At 36.0% G+C, this 20,009-nt stretch overlaps 1 long non-coding RNA gene across 2 annotated transcripts in view; it reads right to left on the bottom strand.

The window, feature by feature from the left end:
• The window catches only part of LOC147582524 (uncharacterized), an 807,144-nt gene extending 795,420 nt beyond the window's left edge, over positions 1–11,724 (bottom strand). For both annotated transcript variants that reach the window (XR_015249225.1, XR_015249226.1), the window contains exon 1: positions 11,206–11,724. This is a non-coding gene — a long non-coding RNA (uncharacterized LOC147582524). The remainder of the gene's footprint in view (positions 1–11,205) is intronic.
• Positions 11,725–20,009: the final 8,285 nt, after the last annotated feature.

Below are 20,009 nucleotides of genomic sequence, written 5' to 3' on the forward strand. Positions count from 1 at the left end.
ATTGGGCTGTGTGCTGACAACTCGGAGCCTGGAGCCTGCTTCAGATTCTGTGTCTCCCTCTCTCTTTGCCACTCGCCCACTTGTTTTCTCTCCCTCCGTTCCTCCCTTTTCTTTCTCTCTCTCTCTCCCTCTCTCTCAAAAATAAATAAACATCTAAAAAAAGCTAACAGAATAAAAGTTTGAACTATGGAAATTTATCAAGATTTTATTTTTCTCAGGAATCCTGGTTAACAAACAAAAAGATAAGAATCAGGGAACAGTAAGAATAAATCAACAAAAATGAAATTTGCTAGGGAGAAAGATATCTGTTAAAAAGCTTTCATTTAGATCCCTAGAGCATGTACTATTGTACTATTATTGTTCATCTGCTTCTCAGCCTTAGAAAACTTAGGAAGTACAAACTAAAGAGTCTTACAATGATGAATACAGCTTGAGCAACAAAAAGAAAAAACTAGAAATTGATGGGGAAGACAAAAATTATCAATTTGAAAATAAAATGTAAACATTTTAAAACTTAAAAAAAAAAAGTCTGAGGCCAGATACTATATAATTCAGTCATTGAAAGACATCAAAAACAATAGCATGTGAATTTAATTGTGATGATCTCAGATTATCAAGCAAATAAAAAAATATATTTACTGTTCTCAATTTTCAAAGCAATTTTTAGAGAGATTTCAATGCAAGCTCTAGTAGAAAACCAACATAATATGTCTTGTAACAGTACCAATTTGGATATAATTGGTATTCTCCACCTAATGCTCTTCCAAATACCTTGTGCTGTGGGGTTGGAGGATGGGTGGGTAGAGGAGGGGAGGTGAGATCAGGGAGAAGACAGTCCACAGATAGACAGGATGTGGATTGCCCTGTATCCAATATTTTCTAGGCTTTATATGCCCACATAAGGCCAAAGGTTGGAAACAAGTTTTAAGATTTCCAACAGATGCTACTCTCCTTCAAGTCTCAGGCAGCCAGAAAACTCACTATCATTCCTTCCACAGTTAACTCTGTTCAACTTTTTTGACCCACTGCCAGATAGCTCCCAAATGTAGGTAGGGCTGCCATTTAAATAGCTCCACCAAAAGCCTGGACTGGAAACGCTCAGCCAGCAGCTTATAGAAGTTTCACCGGTGCATTTCCCTACTTTTGCAATAATAAAACTCTGTGTTTAAGTTTTGTACTTCATGAACTCTACTTGTCATGTATTTTTGTGCCCCCCAGCCCAACTCTCATTTTACTTCAGCTGTGTTGAGTCACTCCTATGCTGGGAGAGAGCATTGCACTTTAAAAACCTGCCAAACCCATCCAATTTTTTTTTTTTTTTTTTTTTTTTTTTTTTGCCTCTGCGTTTTCCCAAAACCATTAGGTATTGCTCAAATTCATGCAAGGCAATCCAGAAGTTCATGAGATTTAACCCATTGGGTATATGGAAGGGTAGAGGGGAGTGGGGGGTTGGGAGGCACTCCTCCCCGGCAAAGCTCATAATGTAAACCCTTGTCCTGCTACCCAGTGGAACTGAACCCCAGTTGTCCATATAAGTAACTAGCTCTGTAATGACAGTTTATTTTCTCTTATTTCTTCTTTGTTTTAGCCTCCAATTTTCTCACTCTTGCTGCCAGGTACCAGCTGCTTAAATAAACTACTTGCTCCCAAGTCTTTGTTTCATGCTCTGACTTGGCAGAGAGTCAAACTAAGACACTGTAATAGCAGAGTTTTACTGTATGTTTTTGGTACTAGAAGGTCTAGCACTAATTACTTACAAATACTCCTTCTGATTACATATTAATTTTACATTACAAAAAGCAAAACAAAACAGGAGGGTGGTTACAGAGAGATTGGCCGGAACCTTAAGATAGTTAAGAGAGATTTCAATATGGCTTAATACGTCCTGCATGTTCTGGGGCTCACCGCTTTTCTGATCTTATTGTTTATATTTATCTTCTTTGTTTATTGTATCCTATATTATCTTTCCACTTTCTTCGTTAGAGCTTTTCCATTTGTTCTTTTTTCAGAAACCTTATTGCTCCATCATTCAAATATCTGCTTTTTTGACATTCCTCAGAGAAGCATAACTTGACAAGCCTATCTAAATAGTGAAACACTTTATTTATTTTTATCTCCTTGCTCTACTTAATTTTCCTTCATCTCCCTCAGCATTACTGACATTTTGTAATACATTTTTCTAAGTTTATTACACAACCCTTCCCTATACTATATGTCTTCTGGGAGAACATTAATACCTCTCTGAAGAAGATAACAGCATCCCAAATCTCTACAACTTTTGGTACACAATATCTGGTAGTCAATAAGAAAGTACCAGGTGAATTTCTCAGGATATATATATAGTCAAGAGACATAAACTACACAACAAAATGTATGTTTTAATAATTAAAGAATTAAGAACTACAACAGGAGATTAGTATTAATGTGAGATTAGCTATTGAGTTATAAAGAGAACTCTGAAGAATACAAGAAGAGTAGATATTGCAAGCAACCATGAGCCCTTAGGACTAAGAGAGCAAGAAGCAAATCTGAGAGAGGGGTCCTGCCTCCAATGTTTGGCATCCAGACCTCAATGGAGAGAAAGAGACACAGAGAGAGAGAGAGAGACAGAGAAGGAAGGAGGGGGCGGGGGAGGGAGGGAGAGAGAGAAAGGTTAAAGCCAATAAAAAGGCAAGGGAAGTTCTGTGGAGGATCTATGCTTATTGAATTTTCTGGTACTCCACCTTTGGGGATGGTGGGAGATGCCATATATGGGGAGTTGTTGTGCTATGGAAATCATCCTCTAAATTTCAAGGGAAAACTGTCTAAAAGGAAGCAGTACAAAGAAAACTCCACATTCACTGTGGTGGTGCATTAAGTGGCTATGATCTAGCATGCTGGGGGAAGCTGCCATGGGGAACTAATGCACACTGCCACAGACAGAAGTTAAGAGAGAGCATAACAAACAGGAAGCAAGAAGAAGAGGTCCTCTTTCTTCAGGTCCATTGAATATTCTTTGATGACAATGGTTAATTTTATTTCCATTGACAGGAGAGAAATATTCCAGTATTACAAGCCCAACAATTAAGAGGGAATTTGGAACCTAGAGGCAATATATTTGTTAAATAAGCACCCTTTGGCGGCTTATCTTCATACACACACTTCTGCTACAACTGAATTTCTGAGAAACAACAAAACCATGGTAGTTCTATCAGCAAGATACATTTACCTTTTGTACAAGTGAAAAAGTTATCAAACTTTTCCCAAATGCACAATCCCAACAGTCACTGTATTTACAACTTTAGTCACAGAACCCCTGAATATTTTGAACATTAACTGGTAAAGCTGTCAAAAACCTTATATTGGATTATAATGTAAATAAGACAAAAAAGAAAATGGCATATACAAATAAGCACACACATATTAATCGAGAAAGAATGCAAAACTATTACAGTGTTCACTTGTTTAGTTAGAACATTATAGTTGATATTTAAAGATTCCTTCCTCTACTATCTTTTCCTTATTTCCCCCAACCCTAGCCAGGACCTTAGTTGGTTGAGTTTCTTTACTTGGTTGAATGACTCAAAACTTTACTCCCAAAGGTTATATCTTCTTAAATTGCTATGTCTTCTTCTTTCAGTTGCTGTGGTTTTCCTTTAACCTTTATTATTGGGCATTTGAGTACTAACAGCGATCCTAGAAAATCCTCTGGATTGCAAAAATTGTTCTTGTCACCATTATATAGCAGCAACCTTATTTTTCCTCTGTAATTAGGAATGATCTCTTCAGCCAGAAGAGGAAGCTTCTGTGCTGCCTGTTATTTCAGTGGCACAAGGATCCAAAATGGTTAGATATCAGTCTGATTTTCTAATATACAACCACTGCTGTGTTCAGTAAATATGTATTCCCTCCTTGGGAACCAGCAAAGATTTCTGATACAGGAAATAAACAATTCTGATAGTAGTTACTGGATATGATAGTGAGAAGAGCCACTCCCGCTTCATGATTACCAGGCCTCTGTACCCTGAGTACTGGAAAAGAGCATCATATAACAGTATCTGATTCATAGCCTATAATGCATTCTATTAGAACCCTATCTTCTCAGGGTATTTTCTACCAATTGATGCTACAAAGCAGACACGAGTAAGCTGTTTACCACCTTCCAATTAGTTCAACTGCTTTCAAGTGATGTGGCATGTTTTAGGGTCATTTAATTCCACTGATTTTAGCACATTGCTATAATTCATTTGGTAAAGTAAGTTCCTTGGTCAGAAGCAATGCTTTGTGGAATTCCATGATGTGTTTGCAAAGCATTCTCTGAGGTTTTGGATGGTAGTGTTGTCAGAACATTACAAGAAGGAACGAAAATCTAGATCTAGAATATGTATCAATTCCAGGAAGGAAGAAGAGCTTCTTAATTCATGATTAAATAAATGTAAATAAGTTGCCACAGGTGACTGGCTTTTATATCCAGGCAATGATGACAAATTTAGAGCGCAATATTCATTTCAACTGTTGAAAAATAAGGTATTCAGCAGGATCATTACTCAGGTCATTCTTGGTGAAAGAAATCACATCGTTGTTAAGCTTATGCATAGCCCCTATTCCTGTCCACATGGCTCTTTGTTCATAGGTTCATTGTTCAAACACTAGGAAGACCGTGGAAAGAGTATGACTGACATCCACAGAGTGTGCCATTTTGTCCAATTGATTTTGAAGAGCCTACCCTCCAGGAGACACTCTTTATTGGACTTTAATGTGATATGCAAATTTATTCACAGTTTGTGCCCATTCTGAAAGGATCATCCAGTCCTCTTCTCAATACTTCTTTATTACTAATTTTCTATTCTGTTCTTTTCAAATCTTTGACCATTCAGCCAAACAGTTGTCAACTCCTTATGAATGCATAGATTCATGCTTCTGGCTATCTCTTATTCAGACAAAGTAGACAACCAAATGTAAATGTAAATTGTTTTTGGTAATCCTTGAAAAATGTTATGGGTGAAAAGTTATTATTTATTCCAGTAAAGGTTTTACATTTGTAAGAACAGCTGCAATTGGAGTCACTATCTGATTAAGTTTCTAATAATCTACAGTTATTCTGAGACCTATCCAATCCCTGCAAAGGCCAAACTGGTGAGTTGGACAAATGTTAAGATAGGCATCTGCCCCAGGTGATATTACTACGGATTTTCGAGCAAAGGAAAGCTAGTTAACTGAGAAAACAAGGTATTTCTAGTGGTAAGAGAGGACCAAAGTGATTTGAGGGTTCAAGATTGTTTCATGTTTTCAGGATCCCTCTCATTCAGAATTAATGTGCTAACCTTCACACACAAACTCTGAAGACTGAATTCAACTGACAATGTAACTCAGCAACCAGTACAACTGGATTTTGCATTTGTTTCTTCAGCAATATTAGCCTCATGGGTGGAAGAAATAAGAGATTAATTTAGGACTGTCATGGAAGTTCTCTTGTTATCAGTTTCTGAAATTGAGATTAAAGGATCTTGTCATTTTCTTTCTGTAAGTGATCCTATGCACTAAGTGTTCAGTTGATGCCTGCCCTGCACACCATAGTCCTGGCAGTCATTGCTACTACCGCAAAAGTCAAGTCTGGCATCCAACTGGGCTTCCAAGAAACTTGCTTCATGGGCATTCCATTATAACTATAGTTTATAGTTTTATTATTTGTAATGTCACTTTATGTCATTTGTTACCAGCAACACATTTCAAGGATTTCAAAACTAAAAGCCAAAGTCAAGATCAAATCAATCCTCAGATCCCATCTTCCCAGTACCAAGTTTGGGGCCAATCAGGGGCAACAAACCAGAGAGCTATTTGAATGTGGAAATATTTTTTATCAAGAATTATTAACAATAACAGGAAATTATAGTAATGGAGTGTTAGCTGCAAGATGTGAAGATAATTCTAAAGGAAACAGGGATATCTGATATAAAAAGAAGTCATTACTCTTAGGGTTAAAGCAGAGTGAACATTTAAGGAACAAATCTGAAAGAATACTCTCCCTTTAGAGCTTCTGAGAGATGGTGTAGCTATTATCCACTAGATAGTAAAGACATCCTTTGAGTTGTAGCACTGGTAGAAATCTCTAGGAATCCCTCTGCTGGGGCTTGGGGAAACCAACCACATAAAGGTACTGTGCTATGGAAGTGGTTGGCAATCTACCCTCTGGGGTGCCAGACAATGCTGTCAGTAGGGAGCTGCTGTACCTAGAATCCACTGACAACTATTGGGGTGTTGAAGGGAATTGTCCACAGGAAAGTGGCAAGCATAAAACTCACTGAATTAGTGCCAGTACCTTGAGAAGATTCCCTTTGGGATTTGGGGGGATGCTTCCCATGGGGAGGTGACATGCACTGATGACTGCTACTTGATGCTGGAGACTATCAAGACAGTACACAGAGGAACCAGAAGTTCCCCTTCCCTTTCCCTTATTCCTCTGGTGCTGTCTACTAACAAAGCTTAAAATGATGCCACCCAACAAAGAAGAAATTTCTCAGTATCACAACCAGAACAATGAAGGCTATATTTGGAGCTGACAAGCAGTATACTGATAACTGACATATGAGGCATTTTAACAAACAGGACCAAATACCACAAAGGTAAGAGAAAAAAAGCAGAATAAACTAACCAATAGTGATACAGATGATTTGGCATTATCAGAACAGTTTTATGATTATTATTTTCCAAAAAAAAAAAAGGAAAACATTGATAATGTTAAGTTCTGAAATCTATAAGAAATCAAATGCTTATTCCAGAAATAAAAATAATAAAAACTCTCACTAAAACATAAAAACACAAAATTTAAGAATACGGCAGATGGAATAAATAACTATTATTATTTTTTAATGTATATTTGTTTTGAGAAAGAGAGAGAGAGAACGGGAGCTGAGGACAGGCAGAGAGAGAGGGAAAGAGAGAATCCCAAGTAGGCTCTGCATTGTGAGCATGGAGCCCAACAGGAAGGTTGATCTACAGTGGATCATGACCTGAGTTGAAATCAAAAGTTGGCTGCTTAACCAACTGAGCAACCCAGATGTCCCAATAACTATTATTAAAAAGTACACAATTAGGAAACTTGATCATGGTCAGTAGTAAATATCTAAGTGAAATACAGAGAAGGAAAAAAAGGAATAGAAAAGCCAGTAAAGCCTTTATGACATGACATGGTGAAAAAAATTAACACATACTTAATAGAAGTCTCCAAGGGAGAGGAAACGGAGCTGGAGAGAGGGAAAAAACAAAAACAAGCAAACAAACAAAAAAAACCTGAAGAAATACTAACTCTGCTTAACTTACCTGGAATGGTTGATCCTAGCTTAAAATTATCTCTCTTGGATTCTGCAATCAGTCCTTTCATACAAGATCAAAATGTGTCCACTTTCCTCACCACATCAATTGAATAGAGTATGTATAATTTTAGAATGTGATGGACAGAATTTGAATAGGTAGGAATTTAGAAGAGTTCAATGACTGGAAAGTTGTTCTCTGAGGTTTAGGGGCCATTAAGACAATTTAATAGAGTTTCATTGTAATTATATACTAAAGGAATTATTTTTGTGGTCTGTGTTTGCTTTTCTATTGTGTGGAGTGACCACCAGTATAAAAGCTTCTCTATAAATTAGGCGAGTGAACAATGAATTTTGCAGTGTCTATTCCCAGCGGTTTGAATGATAACTAATGAGTTCCTAATTACCTGGGAGAAATTAGGATACTATTGAGCATATAAAGCTTATGAGGATGGGATTAGATGCTAATATTTGTCTTTAGACCAAGTAAAGTTAGGGGGTAAAAACCCTAAAGGCACCAGCACCACATATAATTTGTTTCTGAACAAATATATTTCCTGTTCCTTTTCTTAAGGATTTCATTTTAGATAAAGCTTTTAACATAGCAAAAAGTAAAATTCTTGGATCTTTCTTTGAATTCAAGTAAATGCTGATTCACAGATAGTACATAGAAACATCATTTATTTGTGGTTTAAGCAAGGGATAAATTATAAAATTGCCTACTTATCTCAGGAGAGTTAGTTTTCTTTGATTTAGTGTCTCAAATCATTGTGAATAGAATGTACCAAAATGTGACTCAAAGACATTGAAATTGTTTACAAATGACTCGAGACATAATTTCAACTTTTCTGATTGTTGTCTACTAAGTATGTGGAAGGAAGAAATTGCTACTGAATACTTGAAATCCAACTCTTGTTTATTTCTTGCTCAGCAATGGAGAGTTGTGCTTCTAAGACACAGTATCTCTGAACAAAGACCATTGCTGATCTTACATATGTGTTTTTGGGAAACATGCGTATCAAAAACTGATAGGCTGGTAAAAACAGGAGTGTTTAGAAATCTGGTGACTTTTGGCCTCTGTTAAAGAATTGTTACTGCCACCAACTGGTTGACTTTCAGAGGGTGGGATGATCTCTGTGGGACAGTGGAGGTTCTCATTGGTTGATTGGGAGGGTTTTAAAATCAGTTTTAGAAGTTTCTTTTCATTAAAGCCAAATAATGATAAATATTTCTATAAAAGGATAGAAACTTTTTATTTTAAATATAACAAAAAAGAATGCCTTTGAAATAATTAAAAAGGCATCTCCATTATCTGATATACTAAATGATAGAAGTAACAGAGGAAAGGAGATTGCAGGTTATTTTACAGATAGGGAGATAGTAAACAAATCTGTGTGAGAGCACAGTCAATAGTCAAGTTTCTTAGATCTCTGATAATTTACACTTGCTGTGAATTAACTGCAATAACTTCAAATTAATTTAAAGAAAGCACATTTACATAGAATGAAAAAAGAATGAATAAAGCTTTTTACAGAGAATGAAAAAAAGCTATACACATAGTGTATTTTTATCATTTACACGGTAATGAACAGCCCATCATCATATTTTGCTGCTTCCATTGGGATATGCCACATTACCTTATTGATACCTCTCAAGTCCAAATGTACACAAGAAGCCAAAGCCACGATTAGAAATTTAGTTTCTCTGTATGAAGAGATGACTTGACAAACGTTTGTGCAATGTTTTACCAAGAGGCTGAACTTGGTTTTCCTGTAGAGACCCCCTATTTCAATCTAATTAACGTTAATATAGAAAGGTATCTCCCATCTAATTATATTCAAAACTTAATGGTTGTGCTAAAGAATTAAAGAATGTTTTTGTGTTAGAGATGGAGAGAGGGAATAGAACTAAATTTTATTGAAGCCCCTGGTATTTTTCCAGGTGCTGTTTGATGTAATGAGCTTGTTTACTCATGTTATCTATTTAATTTTCACAGTAGCTGCCCTGTTTTGTTATGAAAAACATCACATAAATAAGTAATCATTATTATTAGACATTTTATTGATGAACAATCTGTAACTCAGAGATATGATAAATTTCTGTAGTCAAAAAATAGATTGTGGGAGCTGGGACTGAAATCCAGCCAAACATCTAAGCCCTTGAGAGCTCTATGATAAAATAAAATTAACACTCATGTCTTCTATCCCATTGCATTGCAAAGTAGTGTTATTCTTGGTGAATAATTCTGTGTATGAGTATCAAGAATGTTTAGCTATGTGGCTTTTAATTTCTGTTATCCTGTATATGATTTTGTGGGAAAAAACTGAACGGGCCAAGTAGGTTATATTGACTGTGACTCAGTTACCCTCTCGGGCAAACATTATTTACTGAGTTGCCCCTTGTCCTGCAAATTGAGTCATATACCATGCACACTAAAGTGCTTGCCCTGGAGGAACTCAAGTAGGGCAGCTCTAATAGTCTATTTTGTTCTTTTAAAGTGTTGGCATTCAGCTTACTGGAAGGTACATGATAGAACAATGCTTCCCCCTTTTCAGTAAATGATGCCACATTTGTTGTTTTCCAATTTTCTAGTTCTCTGTAGTGCTCCATGACTTTCCAGCTGCAATTGTGACTGTGCTCGGAAGTTCATTAGTCAATTCCCTCAACACCCAGGGACCCATTTTACTTGGTCCTGCTGGTTTATGTATGTTCACATTTTTAAAAAAGTATTCCCCGGTGAGTTTTAGTCAGTAGTTATTTTTTCATTTCTTTCCAGTTCTGCTAACTTCATTTTCTTTGCCAGCATTGCTTCTTAGGTTGTTGTACTGTCTCCAGTTCTTATCTTCTTGTTTCCTATGAATCATGGGCTTTAAAAAATTAGCTAATTTTTTCATTTCTTCAGACAAACTGCTCATTTATCTAATTTTTTTTTTCTTTTTGCTACTGGATTTTTTTTTTCTGGCATTACTTTAAATTCTATTATTATAAGTACCCCTTTGCCCTTATCCCAGGTTCTGCTTTGTTTATTCCCCCTATCTTTATTGTTTTACTACTGTTTTACTACTTAAACACATTGGAGTTTACCCTTTCGCTTATTAACATATGGATACTTCAGCTCAAAACTTTTATACTTAAATTCTCTATTAAGTTGCTTGATATGGGGCACCTGGGTGGCTCTCTTAAGCCACCGACGTCGGTTAAGCCGCCGACTTCAGCTCAGGTCATGATCTCACGGTCTGAGTTTGAGCCCCACATCAGGCTCCGTGCTGACAGCTCAGAGCCTGGAGTCTGCTTTACATTCTGTGTCTCCCTCTCTCCATTATGTGTCTCCCTCTCTCTCTGCCCCTCCCCCACTCTTACTCTGTGTCTCTCCTTTTCAAAAATAAACAAACATAAAAAAAAAAATTGCTGGATAGAATAACATCCATAGTAGAAAAAAGACCAATGTGGTATATGGTATACATACACATATACACACACACACACACACACACACACACCCCTAAGTAATTAACACGGCGGGGCGCCGCGGGCGGGGCGGGGGGGGGGGTGGCGGGGGTTGTATAAATCATGAAAGAACTTTGTGTTACCTGCTATAAGTCTAAGATTCAAATGACTACTGTTCATGAAAAATGGCCCCTACATATAAACTATGTTTTGTCTTTTGTATTAGGATTCTTTCACATATAACTTGTTTTGTTTGAGGCAAATTATGCTCAGAAACTAAGAATGTCTTTGCCAATAATTTAATATAGGTTCACTACAGGAATTATAACCTATAATAATATTTCCCAAGCCAATTACATATTTTAATAAGCTAATAAAAATAACATACTCCAAACCAGTAAGAGATTAATTACATTCTTGTTCAAGGCGAAGGATAGATGGAAGAAACAAAGTCAAAATTTAGTTGTACCTTTCAACAAGTTGGTTCTCCGAAGAGTCGGCTTTGCCAACCAAGTGCTGCGAGAGCCAGAGCAAAGGACTCTTGTTGCTGGAGCAGGTTGCTAGGGAAATGAAGCTGCCAGTTCTGGTGGGCAGGATGATTTCCTTCAAGGGGCCGCTGCACAATTTTCACCACTACTGGAAAAAAGTTGCCTTGCTGTAGCAGAAACAAATGGCCCACAGTTGTTGGAAAGCTATTTAGATCAGCAAAGGGTAGTCTTGCCCAGACTGAACACTTGGTAAGTCCTCACAAATTCTTGATATTTAAAGTTTAAATATCAATTTTGTCATAGCTCCTCTTCCATATGTTCTTACTGATACGTTCTTAGCAGCACCTGTTAACAGTTGAGCTACTGAGTACTTCTTGACAATTAACAGATGTTGATAACAACATCCCAACACACCTTCCTCAATGTAAAAAAATTCACCCTTAGATGAAAACAACTTCACCTGAGTCGTAAAAAGTGGATTTGAAACCATACCAAACCAATATACAACACCTATTTAGCAAGAAGAGCAAAGCTACTAGCAGTGAAAGAACTGAACCAAAGATAAGCATGACTCCTTTGGAGCTGTTTCTGACCTCATAGACTGGCAATTACTCTTCCATTTAAAAAATTATTTTTGGGAACCAGCCAAGTTAATTCCAGTGTGATTCACACAAGTATTGGCATTCCTTTCAGGTTCCAGAGAAGTTTACAGCTGCCTTTATAACTTTATAATGTCAAATGTCTTCCCACAATCTATACTTAGCTTCTAAAGTGTATTTTTTTTTTATCTACCTAAAGATGCTCTAGAATTTGCATTTGAAAATATAGAATGATATTTTTCCTGGGTTTCTTTTTATGTATTTTGTCAGTTTTGATGAGTCAGAAGTCTTTGCTAAGACACTGAAAACAGCAGAATGAGACCTCACGATAGAAGAAGCTACACACATAAGCATACACTGGGAGGAAGGAGGGTGGTGCCTGGATGGCTCAGTTGGTTGAGCATCCGACTTCAGCTCAGGTCATGATCTCACAGTTTGTGAGTTTGAGCCCAGCGTCCAGCTCTGTGCTGACAGCTCAGAGCCAGGAGCCTGCTTCAGATTCTGTGTCTCCCTCTCTCTCTGCCCCTCCTCTGCTTGCACTCTGTCTCTCTCCCTCTCAAAAATAAATATCCATTAAAAAATTAAAGAAAAAGTAATACACTCAGGGGGCACTTGGGTGGCTCAGTCGGTTAAGCATCCAACTTCAGCTCAGGTCATGATCTCATGGTTGTGAGTTTGAGCCCCACGTTGGGTTCTGTGCTGACAGCTCAGAGCCTGGAGCCTGATTCTGTGTCTCCCTCTCTGCCCCTCCCCACCACACTTGTGCTCTCTCTTTGTCTCTCTCAAAAATAAACATTACAAAAAATTAAAAAAAATAATACACTCAGGATATTGAGGTAAAGCACTGTTGGCAGAGAACATTTCAACATAGAATACTGACTCTCACTTGTTTAGAGCTTACAGTATAGTCTACGGGGCTCACTATAACTAATTAAGAATGTAAGACTGCAATCAAAACACGGGGAAATTCTTTGTTGGTATTGTCTTTTACTGGCATGTGCATGTGTATACATTTAAGCATATATACTCTCTCTTCATCTCTCATATGTCTATATTGATATCCCTATACATATATGTATACATATATACATGCAGGACATTTGATGAATGTATTTAAATACTATTTTGGAACTACTTTAGAGACAAATAGAATTTTATGTGATTTGAAAATATGGAAAGTTTAAAAATATGGTATGTGTGTATATTTTTGTTCATAAATTCAATTAACATTTATTAGGTGCCTAACCTATACCATTTGAATCACATATATTATCTCTCTTAATAATTATGATTACACTGAGTATGTGATCATATCATCAGAGCATATTATCAAATGAAATGGAATAAAACAGAACATTCCTTGTGTAAGTTACTCTCAGGAAAAGTGAAAGACAACTAGGTATGCAGTTTGAAAAAAAGAAAAGAAAAAAAGCATCAGTTCTTGAAGTCCAAAATAACAAACGTGAGTTCCCCAAATAAGAAAGAAAATAGGAAAACATTATCAAACATATAATAGAAGGGATGTCTGGATGGCTCAGTCGGTTAAGCACCTGACTCTTGTTCTTAGCTCAGGATGTGATCTCACAGTTCCTGGGTTCCACCCCCACGTTGGGCTCTTCCCTGATGGTGTGGAGTCTGCTTGGGATTCTGTCTCTTCCTCTCCCTCTGCCCCTCCCCTGCTCATGCTCTCTCTCTCTCTCACTCTCTAAATAAATAAATAAACAAACAAAACAAACAAAAACAGATATAATATTGCAGAGTTAAAGTTCAATTGACATGCCCACCATATGCCCAGACAGTAATGCAAAAGCCATACCTAGATATAGTATTTTGGGAATCAAACTTCTAGAGTATAAAATTAAAAAAAAAAAAAAAAAAAAAAAAAAAAAGTTCTGTCAATAAATAATCAAACAAAACAAATAAAATAAATAAAACAAAAATGCAATCTACAAAACAAAAATAATTAGTCCAGCATCAAACATATCACCAGCAACACTTGATGCTGAAATCAAGAGTAATCCCTTTAAAGTACTATAGGAAATTAATATTCAAATCTATACTCAAAATTTTCATTCAGATATGAAGGTATACTAAATACATTTGAAGATATGCAAAAAACGCTGAATGTCTCACAAGTTTTTTTTTTTTTTAATTAATGTTTATTTATTTTTGAGAGAGAGAGAGAGAGAAGCGGAGCAATAGTGGGGAAGGGGCACAGAGGAAGACACAGAATCCAAAGCAGGCTCTAAGCCCTGAGCTGTCAGCACAGAGCCCGATGTGGGACTTGAACTCATGGACCGTGAGATCATTACCTCAGCCAAAGTCAGACACTTAACTGACTGAACCACCCAGGTGCCCCAGAACAATGGAGATTCTTATACATTACTAGTAGAATTATAAATTGGTACAGGACTTTGCATAACAGTTTGGTCATATCTATTAAACAGGCTAAAAATATAAGTAATTTATGATATCCATGTGCAACCAAAGGACACATACAAGAATGTTCATAACAATTTTATTCATGACAGGCAAACACTGGAAAGAGCCTAAATGTTCAATGACGGAATGGCTATATTCCTCAATTTTCAAACAATGGAATTGTAGTCAGGTATAAAAACAAACTGTAGCTACATGTAACAACACAGATTCATCTCACAACCATAATAATGAGAAAAAGAAGCTAGAAACATATGTGTGTGTGTGTGTGTGTGTGTGTGTGTGTGTGTGTGTGTGTGTATATATATCTCCGTTCACATCCTAGACATCTAGATTGCTTCTTTTGTATTGTTCCTTGTACATGCTCTTTTTGTATTTGCTATGGGATATTTGGCCTAAAGTGTCATATACAAGATATATGATATAATATAATACAAGATATAATATTCAAAAAGAAGAAAAATTAAAACTGATACAAAAGGAACTGTAATCAATATACTCTGGCTATACAGTAAACTATATGTTCATATTCACAGTAATTTAAACCTTTGTTGATTTTCAGCATTAAAATTAGCTCATGGACAAATTATATAAGGCTTAAAATGGTTTAGGACAGAATATATACTTTGCATATTTATGTATGTGTATGTTATGTGTGTATATTATGTATCTTTACTATATGGAAGTAAAATAAAGAGGCCAGCATATGGGCAGTGGAAAGATAAGAAGAAAGGAAGAGAGAAGTATTTTCAACTAATAAAGGTGAATTCAAGAGAAGATGTCTTTATGTGCTGGAACTAGAAATAAGGTTTTTATACAGCATAATGTTATTGATATATATGGTATACTTATTAATTGTAGTGACCAACTATGTTGAGAAAAGGAAGTTGGCAATCAATCATTTGAGTGACTAAGAATGTAATAATGTATGAAAATCCCCATTTGTCATAATAGCAATGGATTACATAATATCTAAAATTTGTTAATCAATAATCTTAGTAAAACATAATTTAGAGATATAGAGGTCCTGATTCCAATTCTTAGAGTGGAGGGGTTTCCTACCACCAATAAGCAATTGGATACCCTGCTGTTGTCAGAATTTGAAACAATTCCAACACTCTCCACCCAGAGACAGTATCAGATTCCACAGATTAAGGATTTAGACCTATAAGACTCTCCCTGAACCCCTATCAGATGCCTGTCACAAGGTTAGGTGGTCACCTGTGGCTATAGACTGGAGGTTCCAATGAATGACTCCCTCCAACTCAGGATACCAATTGCAAACTTAGATTATTACCTGTACTTCTGACTTACTGACTATAGATCAGAAGTGCCTATGATACTCTCTGTGGGTTTGATTAATTTGCTAGAGAGGCTCTCAGAACTCAGAGAAACATTGTACTTGCTAGGTTACTATTTTATTATAAATGATCACAACTCAGGAACAAACAGATGGGGGAGGTGCATAAAGCAAGATGTGGGGAAAGTGTGTGGAGATTCAATGCCCTCTCTGGGCATGTCATTCTCCCAGAACCTATGTGTGTTCACCAACCCAGAATCTCTGAATCCTCTCCTATTTTATTTATGGAGGCTTTATTACATAGGCAGAATTGATGAACTCATTGGTCACTGGTGATTGGTTCAAACTCCAACCTCTTTCCCCTCCCCTGAAGTCAAGGAACTTTCAGTCCCAACCCTCTAATCAAATGGTTGGCTAATCAAATGGTTGGCTTCACAACCAGCTTCTTCTTAGGTGCTTTCCAAAAGTCACCTCATTAACATAACAAAAGACACCTTTATAGTTCCTTTACTTTGGAAATTCCAAAAGTTTTAGGAGCTTTGTGCAAGTAACGTGGATGAAGACCAAATAGATTTCTTATCATAAATCACAAAAACATAGGAAGTAATTACCAGAAGAATTTAGCACAGAGATAAAAGAGTTAAAATTTCATTTCTTTTTAGAACAGAGAATGCAAAAAACAAAGGCTTGTTTTTATTGTGAGGCTTTCTTTATTATTTTATTATAATAAAAATATTATTAAATATTTTAATGATGCACATATTTTATTTTGATTATTAAAAAGCTATTTATATAGTTTCTTGCCAAACATTCTCGCACATAAATAGCACAAAGGGAAAAATGTGTTTGGTAGGTAGTTTAATAATAACTATTAGAATTAAAATACATATACTCTTTGACCCAGTAATTCCACTAACAAAAGTTTATCATACAGATATTTTTCCATGAAAGTACAAAAATATAGGTACAAATATTCACTGCAATGTTGCAATAAAGGATTTAAATATCCTTCAATAGAAACTCATTAAGTAATTTTGCCACATTCATGCATCGGGTTATTGTGTTCTATTTTATTCTCTCTGTACTGCTTTGGAGTATTTCAAGATTTATTGTTATTACATTAAATGAGAAAAGATGCAGGACATTATTAGAATATGGTTTAATGTACATAAAAAAAAGTTTATTATAAGTATACATATGAATATACACAGCAGTTGCAAAAACATTTTTTGGGTGGAGGAAATTGAGGAGTAATTGTTAATTGAGAAGTAATTGCTAACTGTAATTCAGAGAATGACACTGTGGCAAGAATGGTAAAGTAGAGGAATTTTGTAGGGTGGAGGGAATGATTCCCTCTGCATTGTTCAAATTACTACCCTGAAAATGAATTATGTTTTCTATTATACAATAATTAAAAACTTTTTAGAATAACCTATTGATCATTGTATTTTGGGGCTCAATAACTCAATTCTTTGTATGCAGCAAGTGCTCATAATGACTGATTATATGAATTCCAAATGAAATATGCAAGCAGACAGAGCCACATGGCCCAAAATGGAACCTTCTACACTTAGACTGAAGACGCAGCAGTGATTTCCTGTCTGAAACATTCTCTCATCTAGGTAGTGGTTAACCAAAATAAAGGGCCTTAAGAACTAATTGGAAGGACAGCCAAGGTCTTTGTTAGAAAACATGTCTGTGAACTACATTGTAATTAGGTTTAATGAGGCTTTTACCTCTCTGTGTCTACAATACCATATTATTGGTCAAAGGTGCATGTAGTTCTGCTTGATTTGAATCAAAACTACTCTTTTTTAGGAGAAATTTCATTAAGGTCAGAAATATCATAGGGAAAGACATAAAGGTAGGAGTCATATTTTCCCCCCTCTCAACTTTTTTTTTTATTTTTGAGATAGAGACAGAGCATGAATGGGGGAGGGTCAGAGAGAGGGAGACACAGAATCCGAAAGAGGCTCCAGGCTCTGAGCTGTCAGCACAGAGCCCGACGCGGGGCTCGAACTCACCGACTGTGAGATCATGACCTGAGCCGAAGTCGGCCGCCCAACCGACTGAGCCACCCAGGCGCCCCTCAACTTTTTTTTTTTTTTTTTATAGCCAAATACCCATCTGTGGCCATTGTCCTCCGCATTCATCATGAAATGAGGTCAGTTCATCACTTTCACCTATTAAAACCTTAGCTTACAGTATAACTCTTGAGCCCAATACCTTTACCTATTTCAGAGATAAAAATGAGGTACTTTTTTCAACTAAAAAGCTTATGAGTATAAGCTTTGTTCAGCTTGATGACCTGGTTTTGAACGTTAGCTTCATCAGTTACCAACTGAAGAATTTCAGGAAGGTATTTAATGCTTTCATTGAGTCATTTGTTGAATGTTGAAAATAATTCCTAAGCCAACAGAGCTGTGGTAAATAATACAGTTTTTAGGAAGGTGTCTGCACAGAGCTTTAGATTTGTAGTTATATATAAATAGCAATCAGACACAAAAAAGGGAGTACTTTTTCTCAGTAGAAAAGTACACCTCATAGCTTCTCTTGGGCAAGTGATATTTTTAGCATTAAAAAAAAAATGGGTTTGGCAGGATGACATCTCTTAGAAGAATCATCATATATTCTAGGCAGAGGTTAACTGTCCAACAATAAACTTAGAAATAGAAAAATAATAAGCTTGGAAGAGATATTGAAGATTGTAAAAGGACTCCTTAGGCTTGGTGTACCATATCCTCTTCCAGGTACCAGGTAAGTACATGCAATACCCTGAAAATCCATAAATGCAGAAAATGTACATAAAACTGTCAACCAAGACAGAAAAAAAAATTAGTGACCAAAACTTGAGAAGCTTGCCTCTGAAGCATTAACTAAGTGATCTCACATCTTGATTCCAAACAGAAGATAAAAACTTTCTGTTTTGATGGTTGTATTGCCTGATTAACAATTATTAAGTCAACAAATGTGTACTGAGCACTTACACTATGCTAAATACTCAATGAAAAACAAAACAAATCATAAATGATGCTTGTCATCATGCAGCTCTCGGTTTGCAGGAAGAGAGAGAGGCAATGAACAGGTAAACACAGAAATAAATCTACAAAGACTAATTCTAATACATGACATGAGGTCAAAAACAGAGCTCAATGACAGGATGAGAGCTGTGGTGGGGTGCACTGTTATTTATATAGAGAAGATTTTATATAAAGTTATCCAGCACCCCGGTCAATTTATTCTGTCTATATTCAACATAAATTAGAAATGCCTTAAATTCTAAAAATTTACATAAGCCATGTAGTTTCATAATCATTCATCTTCATAAAAAGGAATGAGTGCTTTTCAAATTCTTATTTTTTTATTACCACTAAATTAAAATTCAGTGCACCAAGAACCCTCAGCTTTCTTTCATTGTATACAATTGAAGTTCCATCTGTCACTTTAGAATGTCATTGATTTCATTTTAAATCCTCACATAATGACTAGATGCCAAAATTTTCTTTCAGCTGACTAATAATGCTTAAAAATTAAAGGAAAATGTTAGAAGTAATTATTTGAAACTACTAATTTATGTTTTTCCAAGAAATTTTGCTCTTTGACCCTTTACTGGAAAGCAAGTAAGGAAAGAAGAACAAAATGTAGGTCCCAGGAATTGATAACTGACAAATCTAATTGCTGATCGAAACCCTCTACCAATGTATATGATGGCAACTTGCGGCTGTTTGTAGAATCCCTTAGCTGGTCCATTACTTGCTAATAAATCAGGTTCTAAATTACTGATTTTCTTTGCCAAGATCTTTATTATTGCTACCCCATCTTTTAAAAAAGACTTATTTAAAAAGAGCAAATAAATAAATAACTAAAGACTAAATGAAAGGCAATGAAGCAATTGGATTGTAACTTTGATCCCCTCTTACAATTAGTTCTATTTGTGCTAGAAAGCTAAATGAATCATTTGAATACGTACTAAATAATTACTGTTCCCACCTCCTCCTTCCTTTCTCTGTCATCTTTTGCTAATTTGAAGAATTTAATCTTTCATTTTCTTGTTTTGAACATTCATTCCTTGCTCCACCAAAAATTTGAAGGAATATTAAGCAAAATGGGTTTCTCTCTCTTAATTATCCATCACCCTTCCCTCAATAAAGGCCACAGACATGGTTGTTTTCTGGCCTGTTGCTTTGTGGTTGTCTGTGATTCATGGATTGACAGTTTTGACTGTACATTTTCCTGATGATTTCTGTCCAAGGCTGTCATTTCAGTCAATTCAGGGTTGAAGCTTTGTAGAAATAAATAGTTTTGTTACCAGAAGAATCTAAAAGGCTTTCGAAAGACTTCTTCTAAAGTAGTCAAATCCATTTTAGTATTCAATTGCTCTAACTTCCATGGTTAAAGCTCCATTTCTCACAGGCATGACTTTGAATGCTACAGCAGAACACCCTGG

This window comes from Puma concolor, chromosome A3 (assembly GCF_028749965.1).
Source record: "Puma concolor isolate L17-30 chromosome A3, mPumCon1.1.hap2, whole genome shotgun sequence".
In the NCBI taxonomy this organism is placed as follows: Eukaryota; Metazoa; Chordata; class Mammalia; order Carnivora; family Felidae; genus Puma; species Puma concolor.